The following is a 24,068-nucleotide window of genomic DNA, read 5'->3' on the forward strand; positions in this document are numbered from 1 at the left end:
TCATTAAATACGTACAGGGAGTTGGTTCTCTCCAGACAATCAGAACCTCTGCCACTAAGGCACTGACACAAATGGCCTACAAGGCCTGGACACACATGTACAGTATACACAGTCACACATGCACAAATACACACACACCAGACTGTGTTGCAAAAGACTAGTAGACTAACAGCTGATTGAGGGTAGGAAGAGCCAGGAACAGGGCTGGAGCTTACCCAGGGCTGGAATATATCAGAGGATATCTAGCACACCACACTCATGTCAATGCCAAATACTTTCACCACAGCAGGAAAAGTGAGGGGACACCACCAAGATAGCCCGCCACCCATTGGCCTGCAGCTTGTCCAGCAACCACAGCTTTCTAATGACACAATACATAGTATATGCACTCACACTCTGGAGACAACTTACAATAAGAAAACACACGCCATTCATTTCACAACCACAGAATATTGACACTTAACACGGACAAGAACGTCCGTCAGTTGTACAGTTCTTTTCCCGCGTGTGGAATGTAAACATACAGTAAACAAAAACATGAAAGATCGACAAACACAACTTGGATGCAGACAAAATAGCAGCGTTCGGAACTTGGACCAAAGTAGCCTTGATGTTGCCGCTCCTTGTGTTACCACCAAGCTCTGCTACACGAAAAAGATACAATTAAAACCCACGCAAACTACATACTGTATTATCTTGAAGACAGTTAAAATTACATACCAATCAGCTGAGGTTGGTTAAGAGGCCCATGTTCTGCGGCCGACAGCAGTCCTAAAACCCCAAAGTTTGAGTTAACTAGACTAGGCCTACATGATACCGGAAAAGTTACTACGAACGCATTGCCACAATAACCTACCAGGAATGTCACTAGATGCATGCGCAGCTCATAGGAGGCCAATACCGCACAAGGAATCCCGCGGTGAAGGCAGGAATCAGGTGGACAACAACGTTCCGCAGCTAGGACGTCGGCTTTTAAATTAAACTTTAAAATGTATATAGCCACTTCTGTACACTGGCTCACCTCCGAATGCCAAGAGCCACTCGCAATGGCACTACCGGGCTAGATAAAGGGCAGGGACCTTGTCCTGTTACATAAGGAAAGCTGGCTCTGTTGTGGGAGCTGATCACTTCAATATCAGACAAAAGAACCCTGAACAAACTGGTCAACATTTTGGACAATGACTGTCATCTACTCCACAGCGCCATTATAAAGCAGAAGAGCTTGACCAGTTGGAGACTACGCTCACTGCCATGCATAACTGACAGACTAAGGAAGTCATTTGTCCCCAGGGCCATACAGCTCTTCAATGCTTCACTTAAGGGAAGAGGAGAGATATGCGTCTTACATACTCGACATTCCCGACCGGTAGCGCAACAATGTGACGTCAAAATTACGTAGATCTCTCTGGTGCGCCAGGATTTTGGCCCGGTAGCGCACCACTCTATTTTTTTCAGCTGAGTGCGCCAAAGCGGAAACCGGAAGATGAACTAGTTCGAGTCCAAGCGAGAGCTTTTATCTTTTACCAGAGCCCGTCTACGGAGAGCCTGGCCACTCCGTATTAAGTCCCATTGTACTGAATTTTGGTTGCAGTTCCACCAGAGTTCCACTGGGGGCGATCGCCATGAGTGCAGAATGAATGGGTGTCAATGGAGCTAGACGGCTAAATTTGTCTCTTTCACCTGATTGTCGTTGACAAATCTCAGATTTGATTGTAGTTTGTATAACTTCAACATGGGTTATAGGTCAAAAGTTGAATGAACGAGTACGAGTAGTGTATTTTCTTTGCCTCCCCTTTCGAATACAATATTCAAATTACTTGAAAAAAAATTATATCCCGAGAAAAGTGGATTTTGAGGGGTACAGCTCCATAGACCTCCATGCATTCTGCACTCGTGGACGAGCGCCCTCATGTGGAACCACAGAAGGAACTGCAACCAGTTCAGAAACCGGAAGTTTTCCGAGAGTGGCAGTTCTCCCCTTATTAGACATTCTCTGCTTTTACTGTCTCTATAGCTTTTACCAGAGAATTTACTGCCATTGACGCCAATGTTACTGACAGCTTCTTCTACTGTGTAAAGTAGGTAGCAATAGCCTTTTCACAACAGCGACATCTCTGTTCAGGAGAATATTGCAACTAATGGCGCGACCACCACGCGCGAGTATAAATGGTTACGGCGCTCCCGTGACGTCACATTGTCGTGCTACAGGTCGGGAACGTCGAGTATGTAACATATACGTTATAGACTTCTCTGCATAGTCTATCTGCCTCTACACCTTCCTCTACACTTCCATGACCTCTGACTGTACTGGCTGACCACTGTCTACACTGTTTACTGGCTATATTAGCCCACTTGCACAACACCTATCTCCATCCCCTAGTCCAGACTGTGGTCTAACTTCATACTTGACCAATGGCTGATTAGGGCCAATTGACCCTATTACATCAAACCTTAATACGTCAAACCTATCCTTGCACTGCTGCTATAATTCTTATATTACTATCTTTACATTTTTAATTAGTTTATATTACATTATATACAGATTAATTTCATGTATATTGCCCATATCATTATTATAGTGCTATATTACTTTGCTTACATTTTTCTATGCTTATATTACTATGCGTGAATTACTATTCTTATACTAATATACTTACTTTTTTCTCTTACATTGTTCATATTTAATGTTGGTCTTTTATATTGTCCATATTTATTGCTGGTCACTAGACTTAATCCATGCACTGCTGCACTGTTGGACTTTTTTGCACTACCACCATGACACACACATCATAACCTTCATCATAACCTTACACTGCATCTATCTATCTATCTATCTATCTATGTTGTTCTGTTAGACTTGTAACATCTGAGGATTTGTATGTGCCCCACCCAGTTATATAGTCTGAAACTATATTATTACATTCTTATTTTATTTTACAGTAATATCTTTTATTATATAATTTTTTACTTTTGTGAGTAATTTGATGTTTTATGATTTAAGGCTCTCCGTCCACATAAGTTGAAATAGATCTGTTTAAGGAGCGATCACTTTCCGTGTTGCTTGAAAATTCTAGTGTTTACCGACAGCAGTCTGTGATGAACACATCTAAAATGTTGCCTTTGGAGTGAACAGCTGTTGAATGTGGATGTTTGAAAAAAAGCCAGTCTCTCGCAGTCAGAATATGTCATCTGTGTGGCGTCTATTCCAGACTGCCTGACAGTGAGTGGGGCATTGCAGACAGATGTACTGTATGTCCCCCTCCTCTTCTCTCTCTCTCTCTCTCTCTCTCTCTCTCTCTAGTGCATACGGAAAGTATTCACAACGCTTCACTTTTTCCACATTTTGTTATGTTTCAGACTCATCTTACATAAGTATTCACACCTTTTGTTATGACACTGAGCTCTGGTGCATCATACTTCTATCAATGGTCCTTGAGATGCTTCTACAACTTCGTTGGAGTCCACGGGTGCCTAAATGAATTCAATGGACATTATTAGGAGAGGCACACATCTCTTTGTATAAGGTTTCACAGCTGATGGTGTATGTCAGTAGCCTGGCTAGCGCCACCACTTCTCAATGAGATGTGGTCTGGGAACCAAACGTTAATTTTCTCGTATTTAAAAAAAATGCCCAGATCCGTTTATTGGGTGCCATGGATGTCTATCAAATGCGTCTGTGCATAGCTCATCATCGTCTTGCTTTCCCCCTTGTTCTGTGATTGGTCCCCTATCTCAGGCGAAAATTTGCTCCATGGTCTCCAGGCTGCCTTAGCAGCGTGAATCAAATCGCGCGCAAGGCAGCATGGGAACACCCAGGCTAGTATGTCAGAGTGAAAACCAAGCCACACGGTGGAGAGAATTGTCAGTAGACCTGCGAGACAGGGTTGTGTGTAGACACAGATCGGGGGAAGGGTACAAGAAAATTTCTGCAGCATTAGAAGTGCCCAAGAGCACAGTAGCCTCCATCATTCTCAAATGGAAAAGTTTGGAATAACCAACAGTCTTCCTAGATCTGGCCGCTCAGCCTAACTGAGTAATCCGGGATGAAGGGCCTTGGTCAGAAAGGTAACCAAGGACCCAATGGTCACTATGACTGAGATCTAGAGTTCCTTTGAGAAGATGAGAGATGTTGTATATATAAAGAAACAAAGAAATTAACTGTCTATAATTTTAATAGTAGGTTTATTTTAACAGTAAAGGACAGAATATGAAAACAAATCCAGAAAATCCCATAAAAAAAGACTTACATTATTTTGCATTTCATTGAGTGAAATAAGTATTTGATCCCCTACCAACTATAAAGAAGGCTCCCACAGATTAGTCCTCTTGCTTTAAGAAAGTTTTACTCCGTAAAATGACAGACCGTTCAAATCAGTGAGGGATCAATTCATTATTTCCTCCACTGTATATATATATACAGTGGAGGAAATAATGAATATATATATATGTAAGGGATAATGGACGACACGGTAGTCTGTTAACAGAAATGAATGCACGGTCGAGGTTGTAAAACAGCCCCGACGCGAAGCGGATTTACCTCGTGAGTGCATTAATTTCTGTGAACAGACCACCGTGGAGTCCATTATCCCGCTTATTCGACTGTTGCCACTTGCATTGTGTTCATTTCCTGTTACTATTTAAACGTTTTAATCGCTAAAACTGTCTTGTTTGTAGAACTACTTTCTCAACTTGCAGGACAAACTGCCGTTATTAGTTCTAAATGGATGGTTGCTACGGCCACAGGCCAGTCATTAGTTCTATCTCTCCCGTTGTTAAGCAGGCGTATCCCAAGATTCTGATTAACTTTAGCTTTGAAACATCGCTATTTTACTTTACTTTTAGCTATTTTACTTTACTTTTAGCCTGCTGCCATCCATCTAGCTAAAAGCCACCTCCGTCATATGCTACAATGTTGCCATGTTCTGAACGTCTGCATTTTACAGCTAGGATGCAACGTGACAGTTTATTTAAACTTCACTACAAGTTTGGCGAATTAATATACAATACGGGCAAAATGTGATATGGCCAAAAAAATGGATCTACTTCATATAGGTGTTAAAATAACATAATGTTAATGGTCATTCTAAATTACATAGGACAATGGGAAATTCAACCAAGCAGTGGAATATATATAGTTATTATACGGCTCTTCACAATGCAAGTAAAATGCTCCATTGACTTGAATGGGATTTCCGAAAGTTCTAGCGGTCATTATTTCTTGGGAAAGGACCTCTGAAAACAAGAATGACCGCTGTCAATGGCAACGGAGTTTGCGCTTGGAATTTCATTCAAAAGTGAAAGCAGACGGTTGATCAGCTGTGTTCTAAAGAATGTTTGATTCAAGTTCAGCGTGTGTTGTGAACTATTTGTTTCTCAGCAAAAGCCACGACGAAACGGCAACAAATAAGTGTAAAGAGACATATCATGGAGTTTATTTTTTCGTTTTGGCAAGTAGCCGTATAATAAGCGGGATAATGTATAGAACACCGGTCATTATGGGAAAATAAGTCCCTTCAGGGCGAAACAAGACCCCTCCACTGGCGCGTCGGGGTCCGGTTCGCCCTGTCGGGACTTATTTTCCCCATAATGACCGGCATTCTATACATTATCCCTTACATAATATGTGTGTGTGTTTTGATGTATGTGTATCGATTGGCACAGGGACACCAGTGCCCTCCAGCTGGTAAACACACCACGGTTTCATCAGTCACAAAGACCAAAGCAACCCAGACTGACGTCCTAAAAATTTGCCTGTCCAGATAAATTCCTAATAGCCCACACTCCTGGAAGCCGTCTTTGTGCCACTAGTGCTCAGTGGTGTAATTACTGGAGCCCGCTGGCTGTGTAGCCAATAGGTAAGTGATAGGAGTGTTGAAGGGCTGCTTAGGCAGAGGCTGGGAACAGTTTCCAAAAGCCCTCATAGTGTCAAAGGCATTGCAACTAATGCCATAGTCAAACCTCTAGCTGTTCTATCAGTTAGAAACATAAATATATGCATGTTATAGTATGAACGTTTATTGAAAATTGAATAAACACATCTGGCTGGTCTCTAAATGGAAATGTTTTTCCTCCCCAAATCAAGAAAATGGCTTCAGTCCAAATGCACTGTATATTTACACCCACACACACACACACACACACACACACACACACACACACTTCCTAAACAAGTTCATATGTTGCGTTATCATATATACACGCGAGTTGGTGAGAGGTCACTGAGCAGACATACACATGACTGGCCTAATACAGAATGTTGAACTTCATTTGAACAAATAAGCACATAAACACACAACACATGTTCAGAGGCACACATCTAAGATGACAATTTCAATATTCACTTTTTAGCACAGTGCACTCATTCAAACATGAGTCATGGACATATTTTAGACTCAACTGAGGTGACACACCTGACTTACACATGGCCCATGGCACACACACACAAACACACACAAGCACAACACATACTGTAAGCAAACTCATAACACACTGACTCATTCCCCCATCTGAACAGTGCTGTCAATTTGCACTCCACATACTTACAGACACACACACACACACACACACACAGTGTACGCCCAAATCCACACACACAGACCCACAAGACCATGCGAGAGGTGCTTTTTCTTAGTTCACCTCCGACAGTGATCTGTGCAGTTGGCTGGCGCTGGCCGTCTGGACGTACGGTAATGAGAGTTTGTCGCCACTGACCCAGTCTCTCAGGATTACAGTCACCAGCTTCGGCTCAAAGCTCTCCACAGTGGCCAGAGCACACAATGTACCCACATCTTTTTCATCCCCAAGAGTGTGTGCTCCACACACACACACACACACACACACACACACACACACACACACACACACACACACACACACACACACACACACATACTCACACACACTCACCCCCCCCATCCGTCCTTCAGAGACAGTTATGCTAAGGCAGAATGCATGACTCCATTTCATGTTTACCCTTAAGATTATGACCTCATCAGCCCAGAAGTAAACAAGAACCACCGACCACATAAACGCTGGCAGCCCTCTGCCCGTATCTGCTGCCACGAGACGGCCTCGCAGCGTCAGACGAGAGTCTGCTCGGAGTGTGTGTGTGTGTGTGTGTTTAAGAGTGATGGGGAGTCAAAGTAATCTAACTTTTTGTGGACAGCATGTCCAGCCGAACCCCCCAACTCCCCACCCCACCCCTCCCCCGGCATACTGCTGCTATGGTCAGCCTCAGTCGCTTTGACAGCTCCGACCTGCCTGCTGGCTCTGTGCCTGGGCACTGTGTGGGTTTTTTGAGCGCGAGTGTGTGATTGTCCATCATGGCTGGGCTGGCCGGCTCGTGATGGGACTCTTGCCTACCTACTCAAGCTCCCAGCAGGTTTGTGTATGTGTGTGTGTGTGTGTGTGTGTGTGTGTGTGTGTGTATGTGTGTGTGTGTGTGTGTGTGTGGGGGGGGTCCCTGGAGCTCAGGGGTTGGCCGCACCCCGACCCACAGCAGCATGGCCCCAGGATTGAGTATGTGAGAAAACCAAGAAACACACAGGGTCTTAATATGTAGTCTGGGCACGTATGCTGGAAGCCTGGTAAGAACAAAAGCACTGATGATTTTTCTCTTGTTGCTCGGATAACTACCATGACAGACTAACTGACGTCCGTCTGTCTGTCTGTTTGCTGGTCAGTTCATTTCAACATTTCTCTGATTGTCTCTCTCTCTCCCACTGTGTGTGCATTGATTGGTTCAATAGCAGCTTCTCTAGAGCCTCGCAATGGAGTGGGTAGCGAGTGGAAAGCCTTTGGGAGAACGCTCTCGGCCTCTTGGGAAACAGAGCAAACCTGCCATGTGATACACAGTTAAATGGCCTACATCGACTCCCCAATACAGTCATGGACACTACCAATGAGATAAAGAGAGGTAATCTTTGGTGTAGGGAGAAATACGTTGAGCTTTTTTTTTTTTTTTTTTTTTTGGAAAAACAAAAAATGGAAAATATTGTTTCATTTGACCATTTGTTAGTAACACAATGCTGAACAAAACGGTACGGCAAGAGCTGGCCTCGATGACTTACAGCACAGTTTAACACAGAACACGAGCCCATGAAACGGCGTGATGGCAAGTTTGGCTAAATACAACAAAGCACATTAGACCATCAAAACAAAGGCACATGATGTATTGCTACACTGATGCAATTAAAACCAAAAATACAGTATTCAGAAACAAAAAGAAAACAAAAGCTGGGATACAGCCTGCAGGGGCATCTATAATGCAAGTCCACCAAATCTAATGTATGACACACACTATGACTACTACACCGGCGCTTCCTGGGTCTCTTTTTTATAAAAAGACCAAAAAAAGAGAAGAGCTAAGAGAGAGAGAGAGAAAGAGAGTCTGTGTGTGGATAGGGTGGTGGTGGTGGTGGGGGGTGGCAGGGGAATAACAATTAAGAAATTAAGGAGATAAATTTGTAGCAGGCAACTTATTGCCGTCAGTTTCAATCTGCAGTGTTTGTGTCCATGGGGCCGTTTGGGCAATGAAGCCGTTATTGTTTTGCATCATTACCGTTTCATGAGTCTCCACCCAAACGCGGCCATGTGACCTTTTTATGAGATGGGAGCAGTGAGCACAGGCCATTAGGATAAATTAAGCATCAATACAGCTTGCGAGAAAGAAACGTTTCTTACCCCTAAATGGGAATCAACAGTGATGTGATTTGACAGAGTGGGGTTTTGGTGTTGACAAAAAAAAATGTAATAGGATTCTCCATCAGAGGGAGCAGAGTAGCAAGCAAAGAGAACCTAACACACATGCAAGATGTCTGTTTTCGCAGACGAGGCATTCTACATAACACGCAAATGCTGAATCAGTGTTGATGCACTCTGAACACAAACACACTTTCACACAAATACGCAGCATGCACACATTTAATTCATTTATTTGGGATGACCAATACTGATTACAACAACACAGCATTCCAAATATTAATAAAGAGCCCATTTGTGTCTCACACAGCAACACAAACCCTGTGCAAGTGCTTACAGCTTTACAGGTAAATCAGGATAAATACACATTATCAGCTAAATCAGTGTATAAATACATATGATCAGCTAAATCAGTGGATAAATACATATTATCAGGGGTAGAGATGGCACCGCCTTCTCCATACATGCAGACTGCCTATGATGGCTGACACAGAGCAGTATTTGGCTATTTGCTTAGATTAGATTTTGTCTTGTTAAGTCCAGCAATTTGCAATTCTCTAACACAGAGTCTATGAACATGTCCAAGGCTACCATAAATAAGTACAACCACCTACTGAAAGAGCATGAGTTAATGGATGGTATTTTAACATTTATTCTGAGAAACACAGGTCCATACACATACACACACAGATGCACACTTTCATTTTAGCAGCTAGGTATTATAATAATGTTGTGGCCCTCTCTGGCTCTTGAGAGTTATATTGTAACATCAATAAAAGACAGGACAGCATAGCTTCTCACAAAACGTCTTTTTTGCCATGTTTTATTTAGTATACTCTATTTTGAGGGGGGTTGAGTTTTATCAAACTTGAGATTTGCAGCCAGTCGCGGCAATGGTAACTAATATGTCAGAAAAGGTTAAGCCCTATGCCTAAGCAACAGTGACCTTTGAAAATGCACTTCCCATTGAATCTGTTTGGAGGCGATTAAAATGTATGACAATCTTCCCCTCCAGTCGGAGAGTTGCTTTATTAGTATTTATTATCATGAAAATAAACCACATCCCGGTCCAGTGTGTCCTAGGATGCACTCTGCATGCTCTGGAAGAAGCAGATTCACTTCCATCGTTTTTTTTCTTCCTTTTCTATCTTTTTAAAAAGCTTATTTGGAAGGATGGCAGCAGAAAAAACGAATTTGCCAATTTGCCAATGTGCAACCTGATTTTGCTCACCCACATCAGTCTAAAGACTCAGCCGCCATGGGCTACAACCTGAACTAAAGATGACAGCCTTAATTACAGCCTTCCTCTTCTGCTTGGCGTTAAAAATTCTGACTCAGCAATTATGTAACTACTCCCAGCATGTTTTTTTCTTCATTTCTAAATGTTGTAATTCACTGTGCTAGCAATGTTGAACAATACATCATGATTACTCGCGTTTTCTTTTTTCTTAAGGCCATTCACTAAATTGTGAAGGCTGTCATTTACAAGCCTGTCATTACAGTTGAGCGGGACAGTCAGATGAGCTGCGTTGCGATCCTCTCTGCAAAAATAAATTACGCTTGGCAATTTGTCTCCATCTCCTACTCCATCCCCTGCTCTTGCAACCTTTGTGTGTGTATACCTTTATAATTATAATGCACACCACTTGGCTATGGATCACACATCCCTCTTTGTGAACCACTGTGCTAAAGAACACTTCAACAGGGCTAGGTAGAATTGATGATTGAAAAAGAAAACTTTGACAATTCCTATGTGACCGCTACTGTCATAATTATATATTTCATTTGGTTATATGTGTAAAAACGACCACTATGGTGACTATAGGGAGAAATGTGCACATGTGCGTTATGAAGCAGCGCTTCAGCGCTCTCATACTGCATTCATGCTAGACATTGCGCAAGTCAGAAAGAGTCAACGCTGGCCTGTCGCTGGGTCACCACCAGCACAGGATGATGCCCAATGTATATGGGTCACCATGTGATGAGTCACATGCATCTGGGTCAGCCACTGGGATCTCTCTTTATCCAGCAGTGATATTTCTTTGAATATGTCTAAGTGATGCATGTCAAGCAAAAAGCCCTATCCAGGAACCTGATGTTGACTCTAAAGTAATGCTTCATGGGTTTAGGGCCCCAAAATGAACTGATCCCAAATCAGTTAGAGACAGAGGAATGTGACTCATCAGAAGAAAGGACTGGTATTTCCCCTTGGGGATCAATAAAGTATCTATCTATCTATCTATCTATCTATCTATCTATCTATCTGTATGTGATGCAGCTCTTCTAGTTACTTAGAAACGTGTTTCAGCTCTATGAAATGATGATAGACTACCATACAGTTCAAATCATTTGTGCTAAAATACTCAGATGTTTTCGGTGCAATAGACCATTTTAAACTACTGAAAGAAAAGTGGAGTAATATAGTACAATGAAAGTATCGATGAAGTCAAAATGATTATATTATTGAGTCATGATTCCTATTCAAGGGTGAAAATCAGTGTCTGTGGAAATCGCAGGAGTTGTGTCTTTTGTAGAGAATTTAGTTGCAGTGTTGGAGGAGGTTGTAAATCACAGTTCCTCTCCTAGAACAGCGTGTCCACTCCCTGTCCAGATATGCATTAAAGCTTTGGGCCCTTTGTCATTCAAAACTATTATTTCTCACTCCACTGGATTTTCAATCTGTCTTCCGCCACAGAAGCCACTTTGGCAGATGTCTTGACTGGGTGTAAAACTGGCTGGTCGTAAACGTTCAACTCAATTCAATTACACTCGGTTCAATTAAATGGTTTAATTTAAAAGAGGTGTGGATGTAAACTACTGTTCATTTGTTTCAAGGGAATAGGTTTTTTCCCCTCCCTTTCTCCCACGTCACTAATGAAGTTGGCTAAACTGTGGAAAAAATTGTGGTGAAGGACATTATACTTCATTCCAACCGGGTCGTTCATTTCTTTGTCATTAGCAATTGAGTGACCGTTCACTTTAAATGGAGGAAATGACCAAGATGGAGGCCATCATCAACACCCAAACATCCACTGTCATTTCGGTGGGCAGTGACATCACCTCCAGACCACCCGTGTCACGCCCCTTGTCCACGGCAAGATTGCATCATGTCTCTCTGACGATTGCACTGAACAGGCCGCCGTCCTTTCTCACGCAATATCTATTACTCAGTTTTAAATACAATATTTTTTCTTGGGTGTTGGGGAGGAGACGACTATCTGCATATCAAAGCAAAAGAAATGAGTTCACAGTCTCACAATGCGACTGTGAAATGAGGTTGTACTGCAGTCTTAGCCCTCTCTGTAGTATTCAGTCATCCTGCTGCTGCTCCTGCTCTTAAGAGCCTTCAAATAAACAGAACATGTGTGTGTGTGTGTGTGTGTGTGTGTGTGTGTGGGGGGGGGAGACGACATCAAAGAGTAATTACTAATGCTTTTAACGCTCCTTTGTGCATGCTCACACACACACACACACACACATACACACACACATAAAACATGCACACACACACACACACACACACACACACACACACATGCCGAGAGAGAAAAACAGCCCATTTTAGTATCAGGCCTTATCATTTATTGTCAAGTTCTGAAATCAGTCAAGAGAAAAACATTAGATGCATGCCTGCAGGGCTCATTGCACAGACTGCGTCAACAGAATATGAAGGAAATTAGTGCCAATGTTGAGCAAAAAAAAGCCTCTGCCTCCAACAAATGTCGCCCTGCTTTCCTGCACGTCTCCATGCCCTGGCACTGCCATCTAAAACCTTCTGACAGATGTAAATGTGGGGGTCTTTGGCTATTTTAGTAGTGTGTGTGTGTGTGTGTGTGTGTGTATGTGTGTGCGTGCGTGCGTGCGTGCATGCGTGCATGTGCGCGTGTGCGTGCACACTTTTATCTTTGTATCTCTCTCTCTCTCCTCTGTGTGTGCAGTCTCTCTCTCCCTCTCCCTCCCGCTCTCCTCTCTCTTGCAGAAGAAGGACACATAGGAGACATGTAATGTCCACCACTCGGGCTCCTCACTGGCTCCCCAGGGCTGGCCATCAGTGCCAGGATGCAGCAGATGTTATGGATGCAGTCCACTTACACGCCAACATGACACTAACGCCAGGGATAAAGCAGAATATTCCACCATTCCACCTTCCCATGCATCTCCCTTTCCACTTCCTACTTCTCTCTCTCCCTAACCCAAACACAGGTGACATCAGACCACTAAACATCACACGCCACTGATAGAGCTATCATTTGTCTTTTTGTCATCTTAACGAAATCCCCTCCTAAATACTGTACACACACACCACACACACACAGACACACACACACACACACACACACACACACTCTCTCCTGTCTGTGTCGTGAAAGAGGGGAAAAAATAAAATAATAAAATAATGCACTGTTGAGTCACCCCTCTGCCCCGCTGACAAACTTCATCTTCGTTGGCACGGTGACAGTGCGTGACGGGCACAGGGAAGACAAGGCATGCAGAGGAGAGAGGAGAGAAGAGAAGAGGAGTGGAGACGGAAGGAGAGAAGAGAGGAGGAGAGGAGGTGGGGGGTTGGGGCATCAGTGGCTATGGAGCCTCAGCCATAGTGTCCTTCCGTTGCCAGCTGCACACCCCGCTGCCCACTGACAAGCTCTACCACAAGGAATGTCTCAGCGCCTACAGTAATGGCAGACAACACTGGGAGGTTTTCAAGGTGCATATTTGATTTGTCTGTCTGTGGGGTTGGTTGTGTCTGCACACACAGTGCCTGATGAGCTGGATTTCTAACAGGAAGTACAGAGCATCTTTAAAGAGGAGCTGCTCTTTTTTCATTTGTCTTGAGACACCCATGGGCCTAGCTAAATACCTGCACCCAACACAACCCCCGCTCTCTCTCTCTCTCCTCTCTCTCTCTCTCCTTCTCTCTCTCTTTCTCTGTGTGTGTTTGCATAAATCAGTGGAATAAAGTCTCCATAAGCCTGGCTTGTTTGTTTGTTTGTTTGTATTCTGTTGAGTTTGACAGGGAGGGTGTTGCCCCAGTCGTTATCTCACACCCTGTTCTTGCCAGGTGGCGTATTCTTTGCATTCTGCTTTGCCTGTGATCTTAATTCCGCTTTTGTGCATTTTCTTGGTTTAGCTCTTCGCAAACATAAACAAGCTGTGTGTGTGTGTTTGTGTGTGGGGGGGGTTCAACATGGCCTGTATTTGAGTAAAGAGACTTTTGCTGTGAACAGAAGGCACACAGACGCATAGTCACATATACACACATAAGAACATGTGTGCACTCGCAGGCGCACACACACAGCAGAAAGCTTTAAATATTGTTAGCATGTGGGCCATGAAATATTTAGGTGCGCTTGCTGCATGTCATGACCAGTGTTGGGAGTAACACTTTACAAAAGTAATGTAATTACTGTAATATATTGCTGTTTGCTGTAACGTGGTAATGTAAGGCATTACAAATAAAAATTGGGTAATATTTTACTTGGTACAAACTTCAGTAACGTGCGTTACAATGCATTTTAACTCGAAATTAAAGGTGCTCTAAGCGATGCCACGCGTTTTTTAGGCTAAAACATTGTATGTCACTTACTGCAAACAGCACCTAACCAACCGCTAGCTGTGTGTGTCCGGAATACACTGTAAAAAAACGCGATCTCTGTGGAAAGCCCAGGTTCCAAGATTGGCAACAAAACCTGGGCAAACCTAGCCCATGAAAACATAACAAACTGTTCCAGCAAATCACAGATGAGATGCGCGTTTAGGAGAGTTTCAATTGCATCGGAGCAACCTGGGGAGGGAGGGGATGAAAATAGCGAGCTACAGTAGCTCTGTGTTTTGTTTGAAAGTCAACAGAAGTGACGTTGCCCAGCATCGCTTAGAGCGCCTTTAAGTGGTGTTTTGTTTTGATACATATTCACAAACACCACCGCGAGAACAACAGAGGAGAAAAAATCTGAGCAAAATAGTAGAACGTTATATCCCTGGTTGAAGATGACTGTGGCTGCAGCAGACTTGAAGTCGGACTCAATTTGCGGGATGGACATAAGCTCATTATTTTCCGTTTGTCAGAGACAAGGATATGAAGAACATAATAGTTAAGTGCACTTTGTTTGCGAAACCGAAAGATCTCCCTATGCAAAATAGCACAAGTAATTTAAAAGTGAATTATTAGCCTAGTAGCCACCTAGCTATCTGAATGGAATGCGAACAGTCGACTCGGCACATCATGTGCTTCATGTAAATGCTTGGAAAACGAATTATTGAAGACCCACCAATTCCATTCTACTAGCACTACGTGGTGGAGATTGAGAGAATCCAAAAAGTATCACACTTACATGTAACATGGTGTTTTAAAAGTAATGCAATAGTAGTGTAATGCCTTACAATTCAGAGACAGTAATATTATAATGTAACGATTTACTTTGAAATGACAGTAATAATTAATACATAATACATTACGATTTTGCAGTTACTTGCCCAATACTGGTCATGACAGGCATGGATGGATTATGAACTTTCGGCCCCCTGGGCCCAGATGTATTAAGGGCCCCCCACTAATTGTCGCATACAGTATGTGTGTTTTTTATTTGTTTGATGTGATTTCCTGTATTCTGGTGCATTTTGGGGATGGCCAATACTTTAATTCAATTAGATTCATAGCCTACGTCCTGATGTGTTGATATTGAGGCAATGATTCCATGCAATGGCTTGGGCTTCAGGGCCCCCTGACCCGGTAGGCCCGTGCAGTAATCCATCCCAGGTAGCGATGCTTGTCACAGGGCCTCCGTGCTGCCTCTGCATAACCAGCTGCTGTGAGTGGGATCCTGAGCAAGTGTCCTCCCCAGTGATAAATAGCCACTCATGTGAGGCAGTCATATACATGCACACACAGACACGCTCACCAGAACACACACACGCACACACACACACACACACACACACACACACATACACACACACACACGTACAGATGGCAACACAGAAATACACACACCAACTACCACACACACTCTGAAGAATTGAAAAGTCCTCATCACCCCAATGCGGGCCGCAAATAATTTCTGGAGCTCTTGTGGAGAGCTTGACAGATGATGGTCCTTCAGAGGGGGGAAACAGAATACGTTACCATCCCAATGCCCCCTCCAACGCCACCACCACCACCATCTATTTCACTATGATTGATTTTGCCTCCGAGGACCGCTGACAGGTAGATGAAGTTATATCCCTTTTTCCCCGTAGCATTTGTTGCCCTCCGAGATCCAATCACATTTTAAGCTTTAGCGTTTGTATCGTTCACCCCCTATCTGAAACCGCATACATTTGTGTGCGGGGTCCTTTTGACGCAAGCAGCTACGTGCTGCCATAGCGGTTGTCATACATGTCTCCGTCATGCCAACAGACACCCACAACAACGATAGCCGATCGAACAGTTTCTGTTGGTCCACTTATGGTCAGTTTTCACCAGCATGTTAAAGAGCACAAACCTATAATACAGTAATTCTACCATGATACATTCATCACTTGTGGGTCTCATACGCCAGAAATCATTGTTTTCATTGTCATTTCATTCAATGATTACATTACCCCCCCCCCACACACACACACACATCACACACACAATTTTCCAGGGGGGGTGTAAATTGGAAAAAAAAAAAGCTTGAAATGACCCGGTGATCCTGTCGTGGGTACTGTAAAAAGGCGTGAACCTGTTTTGACTGATGCCTTGTAGAGCCAGTTTGCATAATAAGAGTGGATGGGAAAAGAAGAAAAACAACATGTGAGGGTACAGTAAGCCCAATAAGACCCTTCCGTGCAGATAGCGATGCTCCACTGCACATGAACATTTCACCATCGCTACCGCAACTCACCCTGTGCTACGGCGACCCTGCCTTTGCACTCGCTTCAAGAGGCAGACCCAGCGCACGGAGGCTGAGAGCGAGGCGGCCGCTGAATTAGCCTCTTAATAAATTTCCACTGTAATTTCAGGGAGAAGGTCTATAAGAGGCTTATACGCGCGGCACGGCGAGGCGAGGCGAGGCGAGGCGACCGCCAATGTTTTCCCTTACTCTGTATTAATCCTGAAAACTCGAAAATAATTAGGTGCATCACCACAGGTTTTCAGCTTGTGTGTGTGGTGTGTGTGTGAGGGGCGGTGAGGGGGTGCTGGATGGATGATGTGACCACAGTGGATTCCAGCACTTCCCATCACGCCCCCACACACACACACACACACACACACACACACTCACACACACATACACACATTCCACTTCCATTCCTGATGGTTTCAGACCCTGTCACAGGCACTTCAGAGAAGCAGCTGTGACCATTAACAAACCTAAGAGGAGGAGGCGAGGATGAGGATGAGTGGGGGGAGGTGTGTGTGTGTGTGTGTGTGTGTGTGTGTGTGTGTGTGTGTGTGTGTGTGTGTGTGTGTGTGTGTGTGTGTGTGTGTGTGTGTGTGTGTTTGAGAGAATGTGAAGCACTGGCACATGAGTGGGATGTAATCACTCTAAAACATGAATGCTTCTGAGAGTCGCCGGAGGTGATGGCGCCTGTCTTTAACCCCACCCCCTCCACAACAAACACACACACACACACACACACACACACACACACACACACACACACACACACATACACACACTTATGCACTCACATCAACACAAATGCATGTATACACAGCAGTGACAACATGCTGACACTTAAAACCAAACACACACACCACACACACACACACAGAAAATTGTCTTAGTTACTTGCACACACTTTGAATTACAATACTAACACACACCCAATCTAGCTCAAATGTACCCCATGTTTGTGTTGTCTGTTGCCACAGGGCCGGAGTGGGGCCACTTTTCAGCCCGGGAGTTTCAGGCCCAAGACCGGCCCATGTTTTCCATAGTGGTGGAAATTGGATAAATGAAGCAACATTTCAGCTTTTATCCTGTAGTTTTTATTAGTACCATGGTTCAACAAATGTGTAAAGGTTATAATTCACTTCAACTGAGAAGTTAACAAAAAATATTCCACTATTTCACAAGTTAACAAAAACAGAAAGAAAGAAAGAAAGAAAGAAAGAAAGAAAGAAAGAAAGAAAGAAAGAAAGAAAGAAAGCCTTTGAAATGCACGCTTCCCACAAAGAGGCATATTGAACTAATGTTTAGGCTATGTTTTTGCATGAGTAGGCTATAATGTTGTTTGGTGATTTAGCCTAGGTACTCCTTTACTACACCCTCTTCTGAGCAAACAAGGCATATATGTTTATCATGTAGCATAATTGCTCTTTCTTACATTAAATAACTATAAATTATCCTCTCTACTTGTCCCTGTAGTCATGGCCTCCTCATCACTAATTTCGGGCTCATCATTTTCAGTGGTCGACTGGTTGATCTGCTGCTCAGAGGCTACAATTTTAATTGCATAGGCCTACACAGATCATGCTTCAGTTTTGTTATCAATATTTGCATACTGCAAAGTCTATGAATCGGATACAAAAGGCTAATTTTAAAGTAATTTAATATGTTGCTTGCGAATAGCTTGACAACGCTACAAACGTCCAATATTAGCCCAATAATTAGGCTACATTGTCAATAGGCTAATCATTGCCTATAGGCTATCTCTCTTTACCAGTTGCCACTTTTGTCTGTAATCTGGAAGCTTGGCACATTTAGCAGCATTCTACCTGGCCGTTCCTACCTGGCCGTTTTATCCCTCCTGGCCTCTTTCTACATCCATCCTTCCTGACGCTTAAGGCTACTGTAGGGCCGGCCCGGCTATCCGTAGGCTATCTGAGAAAACTTTTTGGAAAAGACGGGCGATATAGACCCAACCAACTCTTTTTGGGAGGGGAGAACTCCCTCACATGGTAGGCTACAACCCATACAGAGGCAACGGTGTCATGCACAGAATGCGGAACGTGTATAGCCTACTTTAAGAGAAGATAGACTAACGTGACAAATGTCAATATTTTTTTTCCTCGACCGGCCCAAAAGTGAAGCGGCCCACCGAGAATTCTCCCGATTCTCCCGATTACCCACTGTTGCCATGTTCTTGAGCACATGTGCTCAGACACACTAACCACAACATCATAGAGATATGAACCAACATAAGCAGATATAAATACACATTATATAGTATATATACTCTTTTGATCCAGTGAGGGAAATTTGGTCTCAGCGCTTATCCTAATCCGTGAATTAGTGAAACACACTCAGCGACATTAAGTGAACACACAGTGAGGTGAAGCACACACTAATCCCCGGGCGCAGAGTGAGCTGCCTGCATCCACAGCGGGGGGGAGCAGTGAGGGGTTAGGTGCCTTTACTCAGAGACTAGCCGCCTCACTGGTCAGGGTTCAAACCGGCAACCCTCCGGTTACAAGTTCGAAGCGCTAACCAGTAGGCCACGGCTGCCCACAAATCATGCAAAGTCATTATCATGCAAAGTCACACACACACACACACACACACACACACACACACACACGTATTCAGAGGAGGAAACACTGATGTGTCTCACTGTAATATTGATCCACTCTAATCATATTCAGGAACAGGATCTATGTCCTTTTCAAATGGATTAAATTTCTCCGCTCTCTGGGGTTCCTGTTTTATAATGAGGGTGCTATAAGGTTTTAACATTTGCATGAACAATATTTAATACATGCACAAGAGGCAGACTTACTATTATGATAACAAATTGATGTCATTTTTACAACCCCCTGGCAAAGCATGTACAATAATATCGAGAAACTACAGCGACTCGTTCAAGGTCATGGCACAGTGGTCATTTGATCTATGGACCTGTTCTCCTAGGAGCCCAGTGCTTTCAAACATGGGTGCCAAACCCCCGTCAGCACTAAAAAACCCATCATGCAGGGAAGAAATAGCCTCATCTCGGGTGTCTTGTCAGTCAGGGGCAACATTAAGAATGCACTTATTCCCATTGTCTCTGTGCATCGCAGCCCTGCTGGATCATATACTATGCCTCAGTGGCGTGCCGTCAAAGTAAAAGCCTAGCACTCTCTTGGCCTCCTAATTCAGGGCAGTAGATTAGGCAAGCGCTGAGCTGCACGAGAAATTGCATCCATTTTATAATATATGTGTGTGTGTGTGTGTGTATGAATGTCTGTGTTGGGGGTTAGGGGCTCCATTCCACTTACTCACGTGTGTTGTATCTTCAGGGAAGTGTCTAAGGAGAAAAGAGTGACAAGGAAATGCTGCAATGAGATTATGTGCTGTTTTAAATACTCCCACAGAGTGTGTTGTCGCAAAGCAATGTTAGCAGTGCTCTGTTCACAGCCTTCATCTGAGTGTTAAAGGATAACAGGAGCTGGAAAAAAGTGTGTCTGTGTGTGCGTGTGTGTGTGTGTGTGTGTGGGCGTTTTCATTCATGAGCATGAATCACAGAACTATTAATTGAATATGTTTACTTTCATGTTGTTTCTTTATGCTGTTTAAGGAAACAGGATGATAACACACGCTGTTTGAAGGTGGTAACACAATAGAGAGCGGCGCCATAGTTGCTGCAATTTACCCCTGGATAAACCAGCGAGCTGTGGGCACTAAACACCAAACTATGAATCAGAGCTTCAAGTCAGGGACATAAACCATGGCTGGGAATATGTGGGGAGGATTTAAAATCTGCCCGCGCTGCGAGAATGGATGCTGCACACAGACTTCTTCGACATTACACATAGATGAGCAGGTATTGATCATTCACGGACGGGCTGGCTGGTTTGTAATTCATTGCTACAGCCTCTCCCTGCGTCTGCTGGGATGGAGGGATGCAGTATCTGTACGAGATGCAGTCCAACCCTGCATTGGCCTCATGAACAGGCTGTAGAGAAGGGTCTTGTAGCACAGGTACAGACTACAGTCCTCAAATAGGCATTAAGCATTAGCAAAGGACTGTGAATCATGCAAATCCATTCCATGCAGCACCCTCTCAATGCCCTCTTTCTCTCTTCTGCCCACTAAAATCAGGTCTTGCCCGTCATGAAAGATGCTTTTCACACAAACCTAGCTTTTAGATGGTCTGTCATAAGAATAATCTAGATCAGCCTTTCTTATCTTCATTGCTGGATTTTCATGATTAAAGACCTTACATTATTATGTGTGTGTGTGTGTGTGTGTGTGTGTGCGCGCATGTGCGTGTGTGGTGTGGTGTGGTGTGCGTGTGTGTGCGCTTGTGTCACTTTCTTTCATAAAGGGTCATGGTGATGTTGTGGATCTTCATTATTCCCTCCAAGTGCAATATGAAGAGCAAATAGTAAGACAGTATTTGCAGCAGGAAGTGAATCACCTCCAGTGTGCTGGAGGTCAGAGGTCAACCAGTGCTGCAGTGAACTCTGGGAACTGAATTGTGTCGAGCTAAGGGCCAAGGCACTCTCAGCTAAACCGAAGTCAGGCCGGGGTTATCCTATATTTCTCTAGGATTGATTGCCTTGGAATTGTACATTAAGGGAATGACTCGACAAATGTGTGCAATTGTCTCAACAGCAATTGGGGTAATACTACCCTACTAACCTTTATTTATAGGGACCAACCTGCAGCTAAATTGCATGGAAAAAGACCAAAGCCAATCTTGTTCTGTCTGAGAAATCTTCAGATACTCTCAAAGGGACACCAAAAGAATAATCCTATCACCTACACAACAACAGATGCTGTCTGTAAGAAAAGAAAAGCATTTTAGAACATGTCGGACTTTATGGACTTTACTTAATATCTCAGGGCCCGGAAATGTATCAGTAGAATGATGAGTCATATGTAATGATATGGTAACAACTGTATAACTAATGGATGATGGTATGACCTCATGGTGGGCCCATTGTCACATATTGCTACTACAACAACTTTTGATTATATCTCTAACCTTTGCCTTTTTCACAGGAGAAACTAACTAGGAAGCAGGAAATGTAATCAATGTGTACCTTATCATGTCTTGATTAATGCACTCTCACTACAACAATGGTCTCAAGTCTCATCAAAGTACTCTCAAATCAGATGACCTCCAACCATGTGATCCCAAATCAGCTGACCTCCAATCATGTGATCCATATCAATGTAACCAACCACAAACTAGGTAGCCTACCGTATTTAAGTGAGGTTCACAGAGCATTCTAGGAGCCATTCTGTAGTCAGAATCTCCCGCACCACTAAGGTGTGTAGTCATCATCCTCTGAGCTGGTATGTTCATTCTCTGATTGCTTCATATGGTTTCCTAAATGTTCCTTTAACCTGTTTTCGTAACTTTCACATTATTCAGATGTACCTTCTATAATGTATTCGATGAATAGCTTGTGTCTAACAAATAAATTGTTATGCTTTGACCCGCATAGTTTTCTAGAGTTTCTTTAGATATCCCTCAAGTTTAAGATGGGCCAGGAGGAACGGCTAGGATTAGTCTCCAGGGCCGTGGGGGCTAAATCAGTGAAAGTGTAGGCATGCTACCAGGAGAACTGGCCATCGTATTGTACTGTGGTGGGTCACTGATTTTATTAGTAGTCTGGAATTAGACAGCTAACCTTAGCACACCCTGAACCCTCTGCAGCTTCGGTAAGATGTTCTGTCCAGATGAGCATAGTGGTCCAGGCCAGCACTATAGCCTCTGACCGACTTTCACACTAGGATCATTACTCAAGTGAAGGCTCCTCCTAATTAATCGGCCGAGGAGGGCCTCGCACACTATTCTTGGGGAAGATGCGTCTAATTAAATAGCTAGAAGGCATTCTTGTAACAGCATTGTGGGTAGGCCCACATCGGCCTACTATGGATAGTAATATTACTTTGACCGAAACTTCTCCATATCTAGCGGGGTCAGAATCATTAGGTTAACAGGGGTTCTATAATCAATTGTTATTTCCAACAGCGCGCGGACAGCTTCACGATTTCCTTCGACCACTCCCAGTTCCCTCATTGGTCCTGACGAGTGACGTCTTACAGTTTCGTGTCACCAAGGTGGTAAAGTCTCAAAAACTATTTTAGGCTCAGATTATTTATGTATTTATGTATTCTCTAAGAATATTATGATAAATAAAGCATGTAAAATAGAAATAACCTTGCCGGTTTCTCATATACAGTATTTGAGCTTTTTCCTGCTGTCTTCCCACCTTTAAACCTAACTGCATACTTTGTTGTTATTGTTGCTGTCGGCAGAGGGATAGCATAGGCAAAGGTAAAATGTCCTGTATTTTGGGGTAAAATCTTGGGATATCTACCTTATTTATAAAATAAAGTTAAATTCCTTTGATGAACTATAGCTGAATGTCGAAGAGACAGTTGAAAATCACTGCATTATTTTCTGAGATAATATATTCACACTTATCTTTATAAAATTGTTCTCTTGTGCTATGCCTTTTCACACAACACCAGGTTTATTTTGGTGGAGGGCATATTCATATTTCATACTCAAAAATGGAATGTTCCAGCTAGGGGTCGACCAATTATCGGCCTGGCCGATTATTAGGGCCGATATTTAGCATATTTATAATAATCTGTATCCGGTCATTTTTTCCACCGATAAGCCGATATTGAAATGGATAAAGAAGGAAACACGCTATTTTGTCTGTAAAGCGTCTCTCACTTAGCCTATAAATCTAGACGCGCCCTTGCTGCCAGGGCTAGTCTAGCAACTCTCCGTTGGCTTGTGAGCTCCAGAAATCGAAACTTAATCAGGACATTGAAATTGTGTATAGAGTCGCTTGGTGGGCTTAACATAATGATAGATTGCAACGGTTTGGCTTGAATTCCCTTCAAGAATAGCATGCTACTTAAAAACAAATATCCTATTGCGTGCAGAGGGAATTTGAAAGACAACTGATTATCCCGCCCCTCGGACTGAGCACGGCGAACGGTGAGTGCCCAGACCCTACATTTTAATGTGGGTCTGGCTCGCCAGGCTATCTCTCACTCCCTGCATTTACTACTCTGTGGTGACACTTGCCATCACGCATGCACCTCTTCCTCTCCCTCTCTCGTGAACTCACACACACGATGGCAAAGCATCCTCTTTGTGACAGGTCCCTTAACAAGCACATAGCACATTGTGCAGGTCTACTCTATGAAAATAATTGCTATCACTCAGCTCTTGGATTAACATGATACACAGGATTTTGCAAAGTGATGCAAGTTGATAGACAATTGTGTATCAAAAGAAGAAAGAAAAGTTTGCATAATTAAATGATTTTTAATTACATTTTTGCAGCATATAGCCTTTACCCCCCTTTTTGACAACTGACATATCGGTTTTACATATCGGTTATCGGCCTCCTGTTTTGGTAATAATTGATATCGGTATCGGCCCTGAAAAAATCATATTGGTCGATCCCTAGTTCCAGCACAATCAAAGTCTCTACCAGTCAGTAAGGC

This window comes from Alosa alosa, chromosome 6 (assembly GCF_017589495.1).
Source record: "Alosa alosa isolate M-15738 ecotype Scorff River chromosome 6, AALO_Geno_1.1, whole genome shotgun sequence".
Lineage (NCBI taxonomy): Eukaryota > Metazoa > Chordata > Actinopteri > Clupeiformes > Clupeidae > Alosa > Alosa alosa.